We start from the raw sequence: 23,503 nt of genomic DNA, 5'->3' as shown, positions 1-23,503 counted from the left end.
TGGGGCGGAACTTATTACAGCTGTGACGGGAGCGACGGAAATCTTAAAATCTGCCATCTTGGATTTGGCTTACGTGTTTCAGATGGGAAGGGATCATATGCCACATCATTTTAAACTGCTTCTCTTCAAGAATACACATGTGAAATTTGTTTTAAGATATCTTTATTTGTGTAAGAGCTATGATCTGTTAAAATTTAGGACACGTGTCAAAGTCAGCATTACAGCATATGCTCAACATGGCCTCCTTTACACTGGACACACAATCTGAGTCTTTCTTACCAGTCCTGTTGCACACGACACAATATCTTTGGGCCAATGGAGGCACATTGCGAGCTATATTTTTTTATCTCATACATAGTAGATTTCAAATGTCCCTACAGATAAAAGTCGAGAGGTCTAAGATTAGGGGACCATAGTGGCCATTCGCTAGTACCCCTCCTACCTATCCAGTGACCCCCAGACTGTTCATGCAGAAACTGTCTTTAGTAACATAGTGGGAAGGTTCACCGTCTTATCGGAAAAGATTGACAAATCATCCTGTGGGTTCAACAGCATTGGAGGCACATAATCACGGAGCATGTTAAGATAGCTTTCCCCATTCAGGGCTCCATCAATAAACACTGGACCCACGATTCTTGTGTCCCAAATCCCATACCAAACCATCACCTTTTCACCACTAGCAACTTTATGGGAACCTTCACATGAGGGGTTTGCATCTGACCAGTAACGATGATTCTGTTTGCTTACTTCTCCTTGCACATAAGGTAAGCATTTTCACTGAACAACACCTCTAGTCTGAAGTTTCGGTTCCTGTTATACTGATCCAGAACCCATTCTGGAAACTGCACGCGCCAATCAGGGTCATTCTCCGAGACATGATGTTGCAACTGGGTAACTTGTACAGGTGCCATTGGCTTGTGTGAGTGTGTGTGTGTGTGTGTGTGTGTGTGTGTGTGTGTGTGTGTGTGTGTGTGTGCGTGTGTGCGCGCGCAACACAGGCAGCATTGAACGCTGTCTGACACTGGATATTGCTGACAACAGGCGCGGACTGCGATGCGGACTTTTCACAAATGATGCCACAGCTGCTAGATGCTGTTGCAATCTAGTCGTTGTTGCTAATTTTGTACGTCCGCTGCATGACTTGTACACCACAGTATCTGTTGCACGAAATTTGTTTATAAACTTGGGCACTGTCGTATGTGAATGTCATTTCTCTCAGGATGCCAGGCACTGAAGTCAGCACCACTCACTAACACAATTTCAATGCGTTCCTGCAGTGCAAGTACCATCGTGGATCAAATAAATGGCTCTGAGCACTATGGGACTTAACTTCTATGGTCATCAGTCCCCTAGAACTTAGTTTGTTTAGTTTGCTTAAGTATTTTAATTAAAAATGTTGTTTTGTTTAATCAGTGATATAAAGTTTTTCATCTTAGGCCGTGAATTTATTTTCTATTTGTTCTTTAAGTTTTTTATTTATTTTTTTCAAGAACTATAATTTTTATTTTAGGTATTTATTATTTAGTAATTGATTATAGAGTTTTTGTTGAGTGAGAACTTTTTAATTTAAATGGTTCTATAGTTGTTATGACTTTAATTTTGGATTGAATATCTCTTATTTTTATGTCTTTTGTTATATATATTTCTTCTATGGTCATCAGTCCCCTAGAACTTAGAACTACTTAAACCTAACTAACCTAAAGACATCACAAACACCCATGCCCGAGTCAGGATTCGAACCTGCGACCGTAGCGGTAGCGCGGTTCCAGACTGTAGCGCATAGAACCGCTCGGCCACTCCGGCTGGCATCGTGGATCGCCTGCAACAATAAACAGAACTGATCACCTCCTTGCAGTTTCAAACTTTCACAAATCATAACTCCTTAATAAATATATACATATATTAAAACAAATTTCACATATGTGTGTATGAAAAGGAGGAAGTTCAAAACGATCTGCAACATGACCCCCCCCCCCCCCTTTCCCTTTGAAACACGCAGCCCATATTGGAGACGGCGGATTTCAAGATGTCCGCCGCTGTCGCCACAGTCCCTATAACTTGGGCCCCCATCTACTCCCATCTACAGGCACCCCATACCAGATGCCATTATGATTCCTCACACTTTTCAACTTTTATAGCGGTGTATCCAGACTCTTTTGCTTCATCCTGTGTAAATGTTTGTGCCTTGGCAATGATAGCAAATAACGACGCAGTCCACAAAAATGAGCGCACTACGCAGGTCAATACGACACTGTGGTCTGTAGCAGATTGTGCACCACAGTTTACGTGCGTTGTTCTGGTGGTCACGCCTCGAACGATCGTGCTGTCCTGATTACGCTGGAAAAATGGATATTAAACAGATTATGGCACTCGAAGATGAAACACACAGAGAGATGGGGGGCGAAAACATATGCAAATGTGGCAGCAGCTCAACCAGGAAATAGGTAGAGCCACAAATCGTTTCTGCCGTTATCACCCACACAACCTGCCGAAAATAGTCGGGATCCCTGTACAACTTTGACATTCCTATGATCCGGAAGTCACTTTGACTCAGTTAGAACACGCTCTAGCATCATATCCCGCTGTTTCGAAAGCAGGTTATCAGATTCCTCCATGTTACAGCAAGGAGCAGTTCCAATATCCCTGGCCGTAACATACGGAATATACCCTGATCTGTAAAATACGGCATGTGCAAAAAATCCTGGGACCTAACCAGCACAATGTGACACCACCCAGCTACAATACATACCACCACAAAAGTACCACATGCCTCGAAGAAGGTAAAATAATGCTAAATTTGGTAACAGCATCATGGAAATAATATTATTACTGTTACGACAAATCAGTCCAGCTACGCGGTTAGAATCACCAGTGCAATGCGGTATTATGAAACACTTAATCGTGAATTATCTTGCAGCATCCACCGGTACTAATGAAGAGATTCATCAACAGTATTATAAGTGCAATGCTCGTTCGTGAAAATGAAACACAGACTGTATGTTTAAATTTGTTAGTACACTACATATATCCATTTCAGAAACCTGGATACTTCACAAATCAGAAAACCTATACAGAAAAATGGAATAGAGATAAACATAAACATCATTTCCATCCTTTTTACTGCTCGTGAAAACCACACATTGCATGTTGTACAACCATACAGGGAGATCTTCGGAGGTGGTGGTCCAGATTGCCGTACACACCGGTACCTCTAATAACCAGTAGCAGGACCTCTTACATTTATGCATGCCTGTATTCGTCGTGGCATAATATCCACAAGTTCATCAAGGCACTGTTGGTCCAGAGAGTCCCACTCCACAATTGCGATTCGGCGTGGATCACTCAGAGTGTTTAGTGGGTGACGTCGTCCATAAACAGTCCTTTTCAATCCATCCCAGGCATGTTCGATGGGGTTTAAGTATGGAGAACATGCTGGCTACTCTAGGCGAGCGATGTCGTTTTCCTGAAGGAAGTCATTCACAAGATGTGCACGATGTGGGCGCGAATTGTCGTCCATGAGGACGAATGCCTCGCCAATAAGCTGCCGATATGGTTGCACTAGCGGTCGGAGGATGGCATTCACGTAGCGTACAGCCGTTATGGCGCCTTCCATGACCACCAACGGCGTACGTCGCCCCCACATAATGCCGTCCCAAGACAGCAGGGAACCTCCACCTTGCTGCACTCGCTGGACAGTGTGTCTAAGGAGTTCAGCCTGCCCGAGTTCCCACCAAACACGTCTTGGACCACTGTCTGGTTGAAGGCATATGTGATAGTCATCGGCGAAGAGAGCGTGATGCCAATCCTGAGCGGTCCATTCGACATGTTGTTGGGCACATCTTTACCGCGCTGCATGATGTCTTGGTTGCAAAGATGTACCTCCCTATGGACATCGGGAGTGAAGCTGCGCATCATGCAGCCTATTGTGCACTGTTTGAGTCGTAACACGACGTCCTGTGGCTGCACGAAAAGCATTATTCAACATGGTGGCGTTGCTGTCAAGGTACCTCCGAGCCACAATCCGTAGCTGGTGGTCATCCACTGCAGTACTAACCCTTGGCCGGCCTGAGCGAGGCATATCATCGACAGTTCCTGTCTCTGTGTGTCTCCCCCATGTTCGAACGACATCGCTTTGGTTCACTCCGAAATGCCTGGACACTTCCCCTGTTGAGAGCCCTTCCTGGCACAAAGTAACAATGCGGACGCAATGGAACCGCGGTATTGACCGTCTACGCATGGTTGAACTATAGACAACACGAGCTATGTACCTCCTTCCTGGTGGAATGGCTGGAACTGATCGGCTGTTGGAACCCCTCCCTCTAATAGGTGCTGCTGGTACTTGGTTGTTTACATTTTTGGGCAGGTTTAGTGACAACTCTAACAGTCGAAGAGACTGTGTCTGTGACACAATATCCACAGTCAACGCCAATCTTCAGGAGTTCTGAGAACTGAAGTGATGCAAAACTTTTTTTGATGTGTGTACCAGGTGAACGTATCACATTTACAGGAAATGGTATGATAAACAATGATCGGAGGCAGCGCTATCAACATAAAAAGTTGTTTGAAATTTTGTTCTACTGAACTAAATCTTGCAGAACGGACGTGTGGTGCAAACCTGAAAACGAGGGATGTTCATGCGAATCTCTTAGCGATTTTTAGGGCTCATAATAATTACATAACAGGAAAGCAAATAAGAGAAATAATTAATGCTGTCGATCACCCAAAAGTAGTAGTCCGGAACATGAACCTGCATTATCCCACATAAGAAAATGGCTCTGAGCACTATGGGACTTAACATATGTGGTCATCAGTCCCCTAGAACTTAGAACTACTTAAACCTAACTAACCTAAGGACATCACACACATCCATGTCCGAGGCAAGATTCGAACCTGCGACCGTAGCAGTCGCGCGGTTCCGGACTGAGCTCCTAGAACCGCTAGACCACCGCGGCCGGCCCCTACATAAGAGTTAAATGGTGAAAATAGGCGGAAAGGAAAATCACAGAAGAAAAAGGGCTAACAGTACTTAACGACGGGACACCAATGAGAATCAACAGACCTAACCAACGAAGCAGCATTCTAGACATCAGTTTCGCAAAGGCTAAGACTGTGATACAAGTTAGCTAGGCAGTATTGCAAGAACCACTCGGTCATGACCCCCTACCAATACTGATAAAATGTCAGAAGATCCCCAGTAATGGAGTTGTAAACTTTCTATAAAATATAGTCTCTATAAGAAAAAACTGAATACAGTGACTTCGAAAACTTTCTTCTCATGTAACATGTACTTTAGGTAAGGAATTCAATTGCTGAGCGAAACTAACTCTTGTTTGGCTCTGTGTTGCGCATGTGAACCATGTCGAAAAATGAAATTTTTAACTTCATGAAATGCAAAAATTGAAATAAAGAAAATTAATCTAATGAAATGCCAAAAGAAACTAGTTTTGTGATCAGTGAAAAGTACGTAAGTAAAACTCAGCACCGTAGAGAAAAGTCATTCAAAACTGAAACGCCCCCTTCGAACAATTATACAAGACTGTGCTTAAACTGACTCACAATATTTTTAGCGCAACGCAATCTGACTTTCAAAAATCCCTACAAAAAAAATGGCCCTGACTAACATTAACCTATACCTTTCACAAATCACTTACCTCACCAAAAATCTTCGTTACTCGAACTACTGCAATACAGCGAGCGCCACTACCGCCAGCTAAATAAAAGATTCAAACTACGGAAGGCACTAACTACTGATAGGCATAGTTAGCGAAAAAACCTAAACAGCCTACTTACAAAACGTGTGAATTCCTAAGGGACCAAACTTATACACTATTTGAACTAACGTATGCTAAGAACAACACTCACAAACATGTCCGAGGGAGCACTCGAAGCTCCGGGGCGAGGGGCCAATTACCATAGCACATTACGGATGATGCGTGATATGAAGTGAAAAGTTAGACTAAGAATATCCACACAAATAAATTACTGCTCTACTCAGAAGAAAAGACTGTCCGGAGTTATCAACACAATTCACTGAAAAGTAATGCACTAGTTAGAACTACACCTGTCAATCCGGATTAAACACTGTTTGCTCAAGAACATAAGGTGAGTCCTGCCCTGAAATAAAAGTGATTTACCCCTTGCTCAGCATACTGTTTTTTGTGTCTCGAGTACTCACGTTCTTGAACAAAATACAAATAAGCAGATGCAGCAGCTAAAGATGAATAATCTATACTAAATTGTTTTTCTCAAAAGCAAAATATTACTTCGTGGGGTGCAAGGTGCAATGTAAACACAATAAGAATTTAGAATTTTAGTATGTATCATGGAGATGATTTTTACTTTAAAGAAAATCGCTTCGGAGATATCATCCTCTGATTATTGACGAAAAGACTGCACAGCATTAGAAGGACGTAACGCTCATTACAAAGAAACTACAAACATACCTTTAAAATTATTGCAAAATATTCTCTGTTAATGATGAAAGGTGGCAGAATAAATGGTCAGATTCGCACATTACATGAGAGCTTTATACAACGCAACGCGAGGATGAACATGACACCTAACGTAATTCGGCGGTTATGAGAACATTTGCCTATCAGTATGTAATACAAAAATGGATGACAGTCAATCAACGGTAATTAACACACAGTTCCCATACAATGCATGTGTTTGAACGGAAGGTAGTACAGGCAATGCGAGTGGTTTTTAGTTTGTAAAGGCAGGCGGACAACGGCGTAGCGAACGTGCACTACAGCGGTTATGACGGAAACCAATTAATGGGGTGGCACGAGGAAGGTCAGCGAACCCGACCATGTGATTCAGGAGGGAGGACCGCGTGTAGCCGCATATCTACACAAGGAACAGAGAAAAAGCTTTAGACAGCTGCGTTTCGGAATTCCAATGGGATACGAACAAAAACCAGTAACGCATTTCGATCACATGTCCAGCGAGTGCGACACACGGAAAGGTCAAAGTACTTCAGACGTCTTGAACGGGCAGTCAACAGCTCGTCGCAGCTTAAGGTAAATACTGCGTGCAGAGGCGTAAATTCTGTTGGTCGCCACCTTGCATCCATCATAAATTCGAGCGGCCTTGGGTAATCTTGCTCCCAGATTTGTCACATAACTTACCATTCACTGTAGATTTGATTGTCATCCTAAATAATACCGAACTTTGAACCGGAAACGGAAGATTTTCGTAGTACTGTCCAACATCATAACGTATCTGTAGGAACAATTCTGTAAAGAAACATCCAATTAAACTTTTATATTAGTCTATAGTGCTTAGGTTTAATGTTCTTTCAGAGACTTAATATTTAACAGTGTTATGTATGGGATTATTTCACTTTTTCATGTTGGCGAGATGCATTATCCATTGTGCTGTTTTTATGTGGTCGAGTTGAAAACTGTAAAAGCTGTAATTTTTGTGCTAATATTTGCGACATTTAAATTGTCATTTCAACTTACACAATTATTCTCAGTTCTAGAATAAGCACCCACTTTACAAATGGCGACCCTGCCAGGATGGCAATTGGTCTCCCTGGATGACAATTAGTCAAATTAGTAATAAAAACTAATTTAGAATTTGAAAAAAAAAGTTTTTTCGTGTTGTTTTGTGACGAGGTTACCCAATGTATGTAGATGTGTAGTGGACAGAATACAGAAAAAGGGTGATCCAAAGTGTAGAAAAGTTGTATTAACAAGTACAATCAAGTCTGTTATTGTGTAGAAGTAGATTGTGCATGACCTTCCTGGTGCGCACGAAGTTATTCACGCCATTGTCGAGCTGGGTTGAAATTCCACAACACTGAACAGTTTTGCTAATGTTGCGTATGTAGTCTAAGCAACTTCCTATGATATTTTGGAAACTGGGTGGATCATATAACTTGATGTTGACGAGAGCTCAAGTTCACACAGTTCGAGAAAGACAGAAGTTACCTAAACGATCAGAAATGGCGGATGAACGGAGAGTATCGCGGATAGGTCAAACTCAAGATCTTGACAGGATAGAGATGGATGTAGAACAAAAGGGAACAAGTACAGGTCACGGAACGGAACCTAGTGATAGTGCAGAGGGAATGATAGGAGTTGCAAGATTGGTATCACTGTCTGAGAATGCACAAAAACAAGTAAATGACGGAGATAGTGGATCGGAAATAGAGTCAGAGGAAGAGCAGCTTCGGTACGTTGAAACGAATATAGTAATTTTGAACCAAACGGGGCAGCTTCCATCAGAAAGGATGTGTGTAAGTGCGTCCGCATTGTGCACAGAAATCGGTGAAACGCCACGTGAAAGACACGAACGGGAAAATTTTCATCGAATGGTAACAGGTGACGAGGGTGAAGAATCAGATAGTGTTCATACAATGTAAGCTTTCACGGCCGGTATTGTCTTCACTTAAAACTTCCGGGCTGATAGGCCGTGGTCGAAGTATAAAACTCTCTCCTGACGTTTCGTCTCCGACTGCGGGAGACATCCTCGGAGGTAAAGCGGCGAACTGCGAAGAGAACTCGAGGAAGTGCTGATTATATAGGCATTACAGAGGGCGCCACTGTTGATCACGTGGCGTCGGCTATGAGATTGTCTCTGGTAACGCCAACATTCTCGATTGGAAGTAATCGATCGTCACTCTTGCGTAAAGCATACAAGTGCAGGGTTAGCAGATTTGAGATTTGAAACAAATACAGGGTTAAAGAATTTAAAAACTGAAATAAATGCAGGGTTCGCGAATTTAAAGACAGCAACAGATGCAAGGTTAGCAGATTTAAAAACGGAAACAATTGCAAAGTTAGAAGACTGAAAGCCCGAAAAGGCAAAGCTAAAAACAGAGACAAATGCTGCCTTGAGTGGTCTCCAATTCTGAACTTACGTTGGGTTCAGAAAAGTGTGCGAAGATCAGCAAAAATTACGAACAGAAGTCAACGACCAGTTTACTGAAATCGTGAGAGAGGCGAGAGACTCACACGAGCTTGTACAATCGTTAATGGTTGATCAAAAAAAGATGCACTCTGACGTTGACCAGGTGCAGGATGTAGTGTTTAACGTTAACCAAAGAGTGGATAAGTTAGAACGTAAGACGTCTGGTAAGGCGCAACAAACCGTGGAGGAGGTCAATGTCAGAAAACGTGTCACACGAACAACGTTAAAAAGATTTGACACACGCATTGAAAACACAGTCTCGAAAAATCAGAAACAGTTTGAAGACCTTGGCACAGAGCTGTAACAGTGCATCGAGAACCGTACAGAAAGTAGTAGTGAGGCAACGGAATCGGTAGTATCATCCGAATTAGAAATGGACAGTAATCCAGAAAGAAACAAATCAGTTGTGCAATCTTCTGTAGCAGTAGCGGAAACACAAAAACGTCAAGTAATTCCAGTTGTATATCCACAGGAGGTTGCGTCTATAATTACGGAAGCGAAACAAAAGCAAATAGGAAACGAACAGTTAACACAGGGGAGCGGAGTAGGTGATGTACGGTCACACCAGACAATGGAGCGAGAAACGGTAGACGCGTGCATTCCGGCAGAGCGGCAGCCGACTCTCCGAAAGTTCGCCGGTGACGCGAGAGCGGAGCAAGTTGCGGCGACACATCTACCAATTCCACAATTTTCAAGATACAATACAACAGGTTACAGGCTGCAAGTCAATGTGAATCTAATAGAAAGGCAAAACACGGAACCAGTAACGGGAAATGTAAACGAATCTTTCAGTCCGACACACGAGGAACGGTACGGTGTAGACAAGATCACACCACTGCGTAGATACGACGCTAAATGGACATAAATACGTCAGCTCAAGAATCAAATGTGGTAGGACGAGTACAAGTAAATATGACACAACTGAAAGAAACGGGTAATGTTGTGAAAACACAAACGCCGTATGGTAGAAGAGAAAAATTTGACAATGATCGCTTTTTGACAGTCAGAAAATTCCAACATTACAAAGAAAGCGGGAACGTCTTACATCCACGCACGTTCATAAATTAATTTCAGATCGGTTTACCTGAGCATTGGCCACATAGCCATAAAGTTGACTTCATTTGTGGGCATATGGACGGCGCAACAGCGGCAACCGTGCAAAGACTAGCGACGAACAGTCATTCATATGGACAGTTTAAAACTGAATTCTTGGAGCGCTACTGGCCCACAGAAACACAAAACAGAATAAAGTATGAGTTGTTCCAGAAAGAGTGGTTCGAAAATTCCGGAGAAAAGAAACCCTTTAGATTTTTCGAAGATATGACAAATAAAAATCAGTGCTTAGGTAACCCATACAGTGATAGGGAATGTTGCGGATGTGCACAATGAAGTTACCGTTACGTTATCAGCAGTCATTGGTTGGTAGGGCAGGAGATAACGTACAAGAATTTAAAGTAATGATGAGAAAACGTGAATTCATATTCAGCGAAGATGACGCAAGAAAACAACGTACAATTAGTGAAAACAATAGTTGGGGGAATAACAGCAATTTTCATAATAACTCCATTGGTAGTAATAACGGAGGAAAAGATAATGGTTCTGGAAAGAGTGGTAGTCGCCCGAAGGATAACAATAAAAACTATGGTTTTGGTAACGCACAGAGACCAAATAACAATTATGGTTTCGGGGGACCGCGGAATTACAATGGGGCATTTTGTCTTAGAAACTACGGTGGTAACTATGATACAATTCCTGTGCAAACTAAGGCGGAAGGTTCACAGGTTTTCAGCAGCAAACTCCAGGTTATTCAGGTGGAACTGGAATGACCAGAACGTACAAAGGTTGGGAAAATCAGGCTTCAGCGGAGTAAAACATGCGAAATGAAACCAGTAGAGGAAGTCGAGGTGAGGCCAACAAACCCAGGTAAAAGATAAAGCTGACGAGATGAACGGTACGAAGACCAGTCACAAGTAATTCGATCGAACAAAGAAGTTAACTGTATAATCAAACATGTGAGTAGACTTAGTTTTGATAAGCCAGATATTGGAGTAGGTTTAAGGGAAGATCGAATACAGACACCAGCATGCTGGGATTCAATTGACTGGGAATCGACCGACGATGATGAGGAACAGAAGTCAGAAACGGTGAATATAGACAGTAGTATCAGACTTGATGATGATGACCAAACTGTAGAAGATGTAGCGTATTTTTACGGAAAGGAGAGAGAAATAGTATGCCAAGGGGATAACGTACCAGTGGAAACTCCGATATTGATACCTAACCCAGATGAAAAATATTGGACAAGGACATATGAAGAAGTAATAGAGGCGTTTAACAAAGATGATGGGAAATAAATACATCCAAAAATATTAAGATGACAGAGGGTACAAGTACTATTGAAAATAAAGTAATGGTAACAGACTGGTGGGAAAATCAATCCAAACATATCTACAGATTGACCTATGATTCGATCGAGGAGGCACTAACGCACGAAGATGAAACGAAAGCTCCTCATGGGGTACAACCGATCGTTCGGATTGAAGTAGGGAGCATACTTGTAGACGCCATTCTTGATACGGGAAGTGAAATGACAGCGATTTCAGGAGAACTCTTTAAGAAATGTGACGCTGAACAGGCACTACCAGAATTAAGGACCGACCGTGGGTGCGTCTGCGGTAATTAATAGGCAAACTTTGGTAACTTTTTCGAGTCAGGGGCATGAAATAGAGGCAAATATGGTAATTTGGCCGAAACCTTCAGTACTCATAATAATAGGAGCCGATTTCATGAGTCCAAATTGCGTTACACTTAACATGGACGAAGGATGTTTGATGCCTGGGAAGGTGCGTCTTAAGTTTCAAGAGAAAATCAGACATGAAGAGATGACAGGGGCTTACAAACAATTAAATATGCAACTGGATATGCATCAATTGGATGAGGGACATTCACGATATCGGGGGCCGAAAGAAACAAGACTTGTAGATGACAAGGTAATGACGGAAAATCATCGGTAGATGGATGATAAGGTGCGACAAGTAAAGGATATTTCAGAAACAGACAAAGCCGAATTAGAAAGAGTTTTGCGACAAAATGCCGAGGTGTTTCTACCAAAACCCGGCGCCATTAAGAACTTTCAATATGAATTGCAAGCGAAAGAACACAAGCCATTTAGAATACCACCTTACACTAGTCCATTATGTTACAGAAAACAGGTATTTGCAGAATTACACAAAATGATAGAAGATTGTATTACTGAAACTTCAACTTCAACGTACAACAGTCCCTTACAAGTTGTAGATAAGAAGGATGGGAGTATTAGGATAGTCGTGGATGCAAGACAAATAAATTCCATTATTATTCCTGAAAACGATCGCCCAGAAAAATTAGAAGTGCTGTTGCAAAAGTTCTTTGGAATTAAGAGTTTTCCTTCCCTTGATTTGCGAGCTAGTTTATGGCAAATAGAACTAAAACCTTTATCGTGTTTGGACGCAGTTATCAATTCAAAAGACTCCTCTTCGGTCTTAACATATCCTCTGCTGCTTTTATAAGAGGTTTAGGAAGTGTGTTGGATAAAGAATTCCAACAGTGTCTCACCTGTTATGTTGAGGACATTTTAGTAGCTGAGCCATCATGAAAGTCCATAATGGGGTATTTGATAAATTGCTAAGGACTTTAAAAGAATGTTGAGTAACCGTAAACATAAAGAAATCCAATTTTGGAAATGAAAGGATTGAGTCTTTAGCCGGCCGCGGTGGTCTAGCGGTTCTAGGCGCTCAGTCAGGAACCGCGCGACTGCTGCGGTCGCAGGTTCGAATCCTGCCTCGGGCATGGATGTGTGTGATGTCCTTAGGTTGGTTAGGTTTACGTAGTTCTAAGTTCTAGGGGACTTATGACCACAGATGTTGAGTCCCATAGTGCTCTTTCAACAACATGAGGAAGACGGACAGCGGGTAACAAAAACAATAGCTTTCGCTAGCCTTGTCCTCACAAAATGTGGAAGAATTACTCAGTCACAGAATTAGAAGCATTGGCAGTAATATGGGGATTTCGTAGATTTAGATACTTCCTGTTTGGGTGAAAAACCAATGTGTCCACAGACCATAAAGCACTAGAATTCCTGTTAAGTGCAAAACTGTTGCCCGGGAGACTAGGTCGGTGGATGTTGATGTTGCAGGAATATGATTTTCAAATCACTTATGTACTTGGACCTTCAAATGTCATAGCTGATATCCACTCCCGATTGCCAGAAGGGGTTAACAAAAACAGAATGAGCAATACGGAATAAAAGCAAGTATTTGTGTGTTACCTAAGAAATGTGCCCTTCGAGAACTACGTCACAAATTCCTTGAAACAGTTAGACAGGGAAGAAGACAAGGACCCAGACCAAGCCAAAATTAAAATTAAGTGGAAAAACAGAGAATCACGGGATAGTAGACATTTATATCTAGTAAGGGACAAGGTACTACTCTACAGGCGTGACACAAATACATGTTTATGGGTCGCATGCATTCCACAGGAACTGATAAACAAGTACATTACGTATACTCATTTGCATAACAGCCATTTTTGAACTAAGAAATGTTTTTTAAAATTAAAAATGTCTTGTCACTTCGCAAATATGGAGCGAAGAATCGGACAATTTCTAGCTCAATGTAAGGAATGCCAGAGAGCGAAGCATGTACCATTTCAAACGAGACCAAAAAAATAGTTCAAATGGCTCTAAGCACAATGGGACTTAACATCTGAGGTCATCAGTCCCCTAGACTTAGAACTACTTAAACGTAACTAACCTAAGGACATCACACACATCCAAGCCCGAGGCAGGATTCGAAGCTGCGACCGTAGCAGCAGCGCGGTTCCGGACTGAACCACCTACAACCGCTCGGCCACAACGGCCGGCAAACGAGACCACCAATGTTCACTATCATTCCGGAGAAATTGAGACACATAGCAGCAACAGATTTCATGGGTCCACTAACCCGTACACAGAAAGGTAACGTATTTATTCTTGTAGTCATAGAATTAACTTCAAAATACGTGACATTTACACCCTTGAAGAAGGCAACAGGCAGGAGCATAAGCAAAGCTCTGACACGAGATTTCCTTCGGCAAGTTGGTCGAGTCAATAAATGCTAACGGACTATGGACCGCAATAACGTTCAGCACAATGGGAAAACACTCTGCAACGACATAAATGTAAACCTATTTACATTTCCAGGTACAAACCAAGCGCCAACCCAGCTGCACGAACGATGAAAGATTTAGGAACACTCAGTCGTTTGTACTGTAGTAAACAGCATAATATCTGGGACAGACATTTGTCTGACTTCCAAGACGTCATAAATGAAACGCCACATGGCAGTACATTGTTACCTCCAATTACTGTTCTTAAAAATATACCAGCACCAGATAAAATCCGAGAAATAATTAAATTCCCTCCAGTACCTCATGTATGGCATCAGCATGTAGTAAAATTAGTGCTGAGCAATCTGAAAGCTGTTGCGTTAAAGAGAAAGAACCAAACGGACGGAACGGCAACCACATGAGTATTTTCACAAGGACAAAAGGTACTAGTAAAAACACACCATCTCCCTAGCAATAGAAAACACCAGAGCCACAAATTCTGTTCGGTATACATACGCCGCCGGCCGCGGTGGTCTAGCGGTTCAGGCGCTCAGTCCGGAACCGCGGGACTGCTACGGTCGCAGGTTCGAATCCTACCTTGGGCATGGATGTGTGTGATGTCATTAGGTTAGTTCGGTTTAAGTAGTTCTAAGTTCTAGTGAACTGATGACCACATATGTTAAGTCCCATAGTGCTCAGAGCCATTTGAACCATTTTTTTTTAATACAAATGCTCCATGGAAGTGAGTAAAGTAGTCCGTGATAATGCTGTCGAATTGATTAACCCAAAGACAAGAAAAACATTAGGTTTGGACCACGTGAGTTATTTAAAATTATACAAAGGTTACACAAAAGAAAAAAAGAGTCCACTCGAGAATTTAGTTGTATTGAATGTCCTGAAATCAAAAAGTAGAAAAGAGAGCAAAATACACACAGATAAAACTTTTAACATGTACTCACCGCGATTAATTAAATAAAATAACTTTCGCAAGAAGGTAAGAGAATAATGATGATGAAATTACAGGAGAGTAACAACTAATGTAGCCCTTCGGCAAACGAAATGTGTTCATGGAAAAGAGTTGAATGTAAGGAGAAAAGTAGAAATCAGAATGTGGACAGTTTAGCAAAATTGTAGTAGATTATCTTTTAATGATGGAGGAGTGTGAAGGAGGAGGAAATTGATTTTTGTAAAAGAAGTGATAAAGTAGGTAGGAAAGAGAGGATGAGGGGAGAAGGAGATAGGCAATTTAAATTTGTTCCATCGAGGACGGTGAACAAATAGTTGAAGAGATATTTTGGGGAATATGTGAAGCATATAGGATTTGTGGAAGATACCACAACCCGATAATGAAATAGAAATATGAGGGAAGTAAGCATAAGAAGTCGTTAGGAGGTAATAATTAGGAAATAGAAATGAAATATTTAGCTGCGCAAGAAACGTGTTACTTCGTGGGAGGAGGTGGAATAGTAGGATGCCATGTTCACCCATAAAAGATTTCTATATGGAAGAGTACGATGGGGGAAGACAGGAATGTAAAGGTTTGTGATCGAGAAAAGAGGAGGAATGGGTAAGTACGACGTTAAAAACAATACAACAGAGCAATAGAGAGGATTTTTGAAAGTCAATTAAAGTTTATTTTGAAGTTCTGTTACAGCTAACGACAAAAAGACGAGATTGCAAAGAGAAAGACTCTGGAGCCGGAGTCAAGGTGCGTAGTTTTCAAAACAACGTAATATACTTGTAGTTAGACAAAAAAAGGGAGTAAACAGTTAAAAATTTACTAATCTACTAACCGTCATCACCATCAACCTCACTCTTACTATCCATCGTGATGAAGATGAGTAAACCCTAACATTTGTCTTACGGTAAAATTAAATTAAATGAGAAGAAAGGGAGAAGCTAAATTTTTGGTAGAATTAATTATACTTTTTTTTGTAAAGTCACATAAAAAATTTGTTTAATATTTGTAAAGTTGATAGCGTAATCCTAGGATGTAAGGACAGTAAGATTATCACATAAAGGAGATATTCAGTACTGGAGATGAAGTCAGCAGCCAAGCCCATTGCGGCCATATCGACGAAGAGACTGAGGAGAGCGGTTAGGCGTGAGAGGAAGGAATACTGAGTATGAGTGCCTGGTACGTCAGTTTTCGAGATAACAAAAGAAGAGGCCTCGGTGGAAACGACGTTCCTAGAGGATAACTCCTGTGTGGAAAAGTTAGGAGAGATACAACCAAGCCTGAATGCAAGCAACATGTCCCCTGACGTGAGCTTTATTCCTACGAAAGCCAAATACAAGCATAATAACAATGGTTTTTGCGAAAGTGTTCGTCACTTGGCACTTCTATGGCAAGCTATTCAAAGCACCATATGAAGAGATACAGGATGTCCACCGAACCGGAACGGAAGCGGACATATTACGGCGAGGACGAGCGGAGGCTTAGGTTCACCACAGGAAGAAAAAGAAACGCGTTTCTGTAACTCAGTGTACAGAATAGCGGAAACTGTCATCAGACCATACGAAATTTAACAACTGCTGGACAATCTCTGAAAACAAATGGGACGGAGCACGAAAAAGATGAAAGGCTGTTCAACTTATCTACACTACTGGCCATTAAACTGCTACACCAAGAAGAAATGCAGGTGATAAACGGGTATTCATTGGACAAATATATTATACTAGAACTGACATGTGATTACATTTTCACGCAATTTGGGTGCATAGATCCTGAGAGATCAGTACCCAGAACAACCACCTCTGGCCGTAATAACGGCCTTGATACGCCTAGGCATTGAGTCAACCAGAGTTTAGATGGCGTGTACAGGTACAGCTGACCATGCAGCTTCAACACGATACTACAGGTCATCAAGAGTAGTGACTGGCGTATTGTGATGCCAGTTGCTCGGTCACCAAAGCCCTGACGTTTGCAATTGATGAGAGATCTGGAGAATGTGCTGGCCAGGGCAGCAGTCGAGCATTTTCTGTATCCAGAAAGGCCCGTACAGGACCTGCAACATGCGGTCGTGCATTATCCTGCTGAAATGTAGGGTTTCACAGGTATCGAATGAAGGGTAGAGCCACGGGTCGTAACAGATCTGAAATGTAACGTTCACTGTTCGAAGTGCCATCAGTGCGACCAAGAGGTGACTGAGACGAGTAACCAATGGCACCCCATGCCATCACGCCGGGTGATACGCCAGTATGGCGTCGACGAATACACTCTTTCAATGTGCGTTCACCACAATATCGCCAAACACGGATGACGTTTTGTCATTCGTGCGCCCAGGTTCGTCGTTGAGTACACCATCGCAGGCGCTCCTGTCTGCGCTGCAGGCATGGACTGTGCGGCTGGTCCTGGCGGAGGTTCGAGTCCTCCCTCGGGCATGGGTGTGTGTGTTCTCCTTAGGATAATTTAGGTTAAGTAGTGTGTAAGCTTAGGGACTGATGACCTTAGCACACAAGATTTCACACACATTTGAACATTGTTTGCTCCTGTGTGTTCAAATGGTTCAAATGGCTCTTAGCACAATGGGACTTAACTTCTGAGGTCATCAGTCCCCTAGAATTTAGAAATACTTAAACCTAACTAACCCAAGGACACCACACACATCCATGCCCAAGGCAGGATTCGAACCTGTGACCGTAGCGGTCGCGCGGTTCCGGACTGTAGCGCCTAGAACCGGGCGGTGCTCCAGTCTGTGATGCAGCGACAAGGGTAACCGCAGCCGTGGCCTCCGAGCTGATAGTCCATGCCGCTGCAAACGTCGTCGAACTGTTCGTACAGATTGTTGTTGTCTTGCAAACGTCCCCATCTGTTGACTCAGGGATCGAGACCTGGCTGCACGATCCGTTACAGCCGTACGGATAAGATACCTGTCATCTCGACTAGTGATACGAGGCAGTTGGGATCCAGCACGGGGTTCCGTATTATCCTCCTGAAGCCACCGATTCCATATTCCGCTAACAGTCATTGGATCTCGACCAACGTGAGCAACAATGTCGCGATACGAGAAACCACATTCGTGATATGCTACAATGCGACGTTTATCAATGTCCGAAACGTGATGGTACGCATTTCCCCTCCTTACACGAGGCATCACAACAACGTTTTACCAGGCAACACCGGTCAACTGCTGTTTGTGTATGAGAAATCGACTGGAAACTCTCCTCATGTCAGCACGTTGTAGGTGTCACCACCGGCTGCAGCCTTGTGTGGATGCTCTGAAAAGCTAATCATTTGCATATCAAAGCATCTTCTTCCAGTCGGTTAAATTTCGCGTCTGTAGCACGTCATCTTCGTGGTGTAGCAATTTTAATGGCCAGTAGTGTAGATGAACAACCGATTACAATGAAGAATACTCAACAACTGCAAAGAAGACTCCATAAGAACAGATAAACGATAACGATGTTAAAGACGTCGTCTATCCTAATTCCCGGTCCTGAGAAGAACGAAGACACAAGTAAGAAGACCAAGAAGCACCAAGAACAGAAGACACAATGCAGAAGATTTGGAAGAAAAAAGAGATAAAGAAACCTTTTCAAATCCCTTCCCGTAAAAGACCACTATTACATTTAACTACCAATTAGAATCTAATTTAACTGTTATAACAGCATAAATATTTGATGTTCTTTATGGGTGATTGGAATACCTTCAGATGGCAGACAAAAAAAATGGAAGATAACAACTCGTATGGAAATCTACAGACGAAATGACTAACGGTGGACTGCTACGGTCGCAGGTTCGAATCCTGCCTCGGGCATGGATGTGTGTGATGTCCTTAGGTTAGTTAGTTTTAAGCAGTTCTAAGTTCTAGGGGACTGATGACCTCAGATGTTTAGTCCCATAGTGCTCAGAGCCATTTGAACCATTTGACTAACGGTGAACCGGCATAAGGATTCGATGAATGTTGAAGCATTAAAGTTAGGCTGCCAAAAATGGATCTCCTATTCAACAGCAGCACAGGCATATGCATAATGGAACAAAGGTTACCGCGCATTCACGGCACACTCAGACCTTTCTCTCTGCCGACCGTCATTCCCTACTCAATGGGAACACGGCGAGGCACGGGCCGACCGTCGTGCCACACTCAACCGAAACTCGGCGAGACAGATACCAAGTGTCACCCCATGCTCAACGGAGACACGGTGAGGCACACAGCCGACTCTTATTCCACGTTCCACGGAAACACGTCGAAACACTTGAGGAAAAAGTGAACCATGTTATAGATGGGAGAAAGAACTACCTGTGACAGACTACTATCTCGACAAAAAATAACACAATTTAAATTCTTATTGTATTTAAAAATATATTAATGTAAACACTTTATGTGTTACTTATAGATCATTATTAACGATTTTTCTGTAGTTTATCTTGAGAAGTCAATAATATTTTTGAATATTGCCGTTTTTTCAACATGTTTAAGTTAATGAAAACCTACTATTAACATTCTGAGGATAATTTTCAAGTGTAAAGTGTTCATTAAAATATATAGGTTAGATAAGATGAATGGGTTTAGCTATTCCAGGATGTCAATGTAAATTTTTAAAGGAGAATTAGGATTAGAAATTCAATGTTTGTGTAGGTCAAATTGAATATTTTTTGTAAAGTCATGATGCAGAGAATTAAGATTTTTGAAGAATGTAAATAGGTTCAGAAGTAGGATAATAACTGTAATATCATGAAAAAGGTTGAGACATAGCTTACAAAATGTAATTGTAAGAATTAAACATGTTTTCGATTATGAGTAATACAAAAGAAAATACTACCACTTATTATAAAAAGGGGGGATAAAATTAAATGAAGGTTTCCTCAACTTCAGTACATCCATAATTATTTAACATAAATTAGCTAAACAAAATAGAACAGTCTCAAAAATGAAACAGGGAATGTTTAGATGATACAAATTTACAAATATATACTTACATTGTTTGAATTTCAATAAAAATTTTAAATGTAGTCAACTATGTCGGAAAGAAAAAATTCCTTATATTGTTCAACAGAATTACACAAAAGATCAAAAAATTAAGTGAAGGTAAAGGAAGGAAACTGAGTCGAACCACTGTTTAAATTATACTAAATATTAAAATAGGATGTTGCTAAGTAAATATGTCAATTGCTACAGTCAGAAGCTGAACTAATTTTGCACTGTCTTCGTCAATTTCCCAACCATTGGTTGACCCAGTACAAAGTTGAAGACGGGAGGAGGAGGAAATGTAAGGTGACAGAATAAACGGTCACATTCGCACCGTACGTAAGAGCTTTATACATCCCAACGAGAAGGTGAATATTACACCTAACGTAATTCGGCGGTTATGAGAACATTTGCCTATCAGTATGTAATGGAAAAAGGGATGGCTGTCAATCAACGGTAATTAACAAACAGTTCCCATACAATGCATGTCTTTGAGCGGAAGGCAGAAGAGAGAACACAAGTCGTTTTTAGTTAGAAAAGCCAGGCGGCAACGGCATAGCGAAGGCGCGCTGCAGAGTTATGACAGAAACCAATTAAAGGGGTGGCAGGCGGAAGGTCAGCGACCCCGATCAGATGATTCAGGAGGAAGGATCGCGTGTAGCGGCACATCTGCACAAGCGACAGAGAAAAAGCTTTAGAAAGCTGCGTTTCGGGATTCCAATGGGATTTGAACAAAAACTAATAACGCATTTCGATCACGTGTCCAGCAAGTGCGACACACGCAAAGGTCAATGTATTTTAGACGTCTAGAACGGGCGCAAAACGTCCGATTGGCGGAAACGCACTAGGAAGGATAAAAGTACTGAAGTTTCGACGCAGTTTGATAGAAGGTGTTACTTCCCCCTTACTAATCGACCTGTCCTACTTGCGATATGAAATATGACCGTGGATCGGGTGTACACATAATGAAATTTTCTTAATTGGATAAGGCTATCTTTCCTGAAGAAGTTATACCGATAAGTAGGGGGGAAGTGTACAACTGATCTTTCTGATAGAATAGTCCACTAAAAATAAAAAAGTAATTAAACCGAACAGGGATACAATTTGGAAAAATGAAAGATATTTTGTGCATTCAATCACTAACAACACTGGACAGAAAAGGGGTGCCACTGATCATGAATCCAAAAGTTACACTAATGGACGGAAAGGAAATAATTACAGTCGCCAGCCCACTAGGGTGATTTACATCCAAAATCCTGTACAAGATGTACAAAAGAAAAATATTTATTATTAAACACTGATGTGGCAACTGAAGGTTTGTGACGTTTTCTGGCACTAATTTTAAGTGAGTATGTAATGATACAGAAAAATGAGAAGTCACTTTTACGTTAAGTTTGTCATTAAATTTTGAAAAAGGCAATCGGGTAAGGATTTGAAAATATCCACTTAAACTGTATTCTAGTATTGAACTTCGTCACGTGAACAATGACCTTTAGAGACCTCAACATAACGTCATCAAAGAAATTTAGAGAAAGGCAAGCGCTTTTTACTTTGCAATTACTTAATTTTCAAATTGGATTTCATATTATTGTCTGAACAACTGAGCCTTTTTTACTGACTTGAACAGAATTAAATATTAGAATACGTACCAAACAAAACAGACATGTGCTGCAAGCTATATGTAAGATAAATAAAACTTCCGCACTCTTTATCTGTGCATTTTCTTTAGATCTGGATTTTTTCCAGTGATAGATTCTGAAATTTCGGTTACCATATAACGAAAAAAGGGAACAAGGACCCTGCTTGGTAACAATGTCTGGGGCAATGAGGAGACTATCGCCCTGAATTTAACTGATTATTATTTAAATAAAGTTCATTAATCAAATCACATTCAGTTGTGCTGCTGGGTTAGCCGTTAATACTTTCTACCAATGAACAGTCTTACTTCATTGCTGTGCGTGCGACGATACTCGGAGCCGACGACGAATCTGTGTTGCTGGAACTGCTGCTCATGTTGAAGACGGTAGCATCTTGTTGGGGCCACGGCTAATTACAGGAACGGGCAGCTGTAATTAATACAGCCTCTTCCGCCCGTCCACTGTCCTTCATCCCGCTTCTAGTCATCTGGCCGGAGCGCGTACATGTTGCCGCCAAAATGGTACTCTCTACTGCGAGAGCGTTAACACCACACTTCCGCACACCACAAACGCTGGAACCCGTCTCTCGCTCTCTCCGCGCGCTCTGCGCAACACCCCCTACCCAAAGATTTTACAGAGCGCAATAACTGCTATTATCGTCGCCATGCAAATAATTCTTTTGGCTTATTCCCAGAGCTTATAAGTTTCACAATAAAACACAGATAAATACAATAAAACGTCGACAGACTTTAACCTAAATGTACACATACAGTGTAGCAATGTCCTTACTTATTAAAAGAAAGTATTTAAATTACTAACATTTACATACAATTTTAAAAAATTATATATCGGTAGCAGGTGCCATTCATCCGGCATTTTCAGTTTTACAAAGGGACATTGCGATTGGTAGAGAGAGTTTCCACAAAATAAGAGGAACGCTCCTATTGGTCGAAAAAGGACGTGACGTGAAGAACAAATGAACCCAAGTGGGGGAGAAAGTTCTGCCATAAGTAGGACAAGAGAGGAATTTTCGGGGGTCTCTGCTCTGAACTGGCGTCAAGTGCAGAACGGAGCTCTTAATGTTTTGTACGAAATAGAGAAGAAATTTGTGTGGACACTGCGTTCACAGCAGCTGCAATCCAGCTAGAGATTAGCTGTAGCAACGTTTGGCTCCAACTGTGGAGAAACGAACCAGCCAAACTAGTTAATTGTTCTTGGGAGAACTGAGAGGGCCCTATAATATGCACACTTCTCAAACCATGCGCGTGTATATCGCCACATTCTAAGACTAGGCTGAGTACATGTTTTGTGGCATAACGAGAAACATAGGGAAAGTTTCTGCTGGAAAGATCAGCAAAGGCCAGATTAGTTTTGTAGGAATTTCGGTGGGAGAGAACGGCCTTGAAGTCGGCAGCTCGTTGCAGTTTAAGGTAAACACCTTGTGCAGAGGCGTAAACTTTGTTGGTTCACCAGCTTGCGTCCACTGTAAACTCGAGCGGCCATGGGTAATCTTGCTCTCAAATTTGTTACATAACTGACCATCCACCGTAGATCTGATTGTCATCCTAAATAGTACCGAACTTTGAACCGGAGTTGAACGACTTTCGTAGAACTGTCCAACATCATAACGTACACCATTGGCCATTAAAATTGCTACACCAAGATCTAATGCAGATGATAAACTGGTATTCATTGGACAAATATATTATACTAGAACTGATACGTGATTACATTTTCACGCAATATGGGTGCATAGATCCTGAGAAAGCAGTACCCAGAACAACCACCTCTGGCCGTAATAACGGCCTTGACACGCCTGTGCATTGATTCAAACAGAGCTTGGATGGCGTGTACAGGTACAGCAGTCCATGCAGCTTCAACACGATACCACAGTTCTTCAAGATTAGTGAC

Source organism: Schistocerca gregaria, chromosome 3 (genome assembly GCF_023897955.1).
Source record: "Schistocerca gregaria isolate iqSchGreg1 chromosome 3, iqSchGreg1.2, whole genome shotgun sequence".
In the NCBI taxonomy this organism is placed as follows: domain Eukaryota; kingdom Metazoa; phylum Arthropoda; class Insecta; order Orthoptera; family Acrididae; genus Schistocerca; species Schistocerca gregaria.
This window is presented reverse-complemented; position numbering follows the sequence as displayed.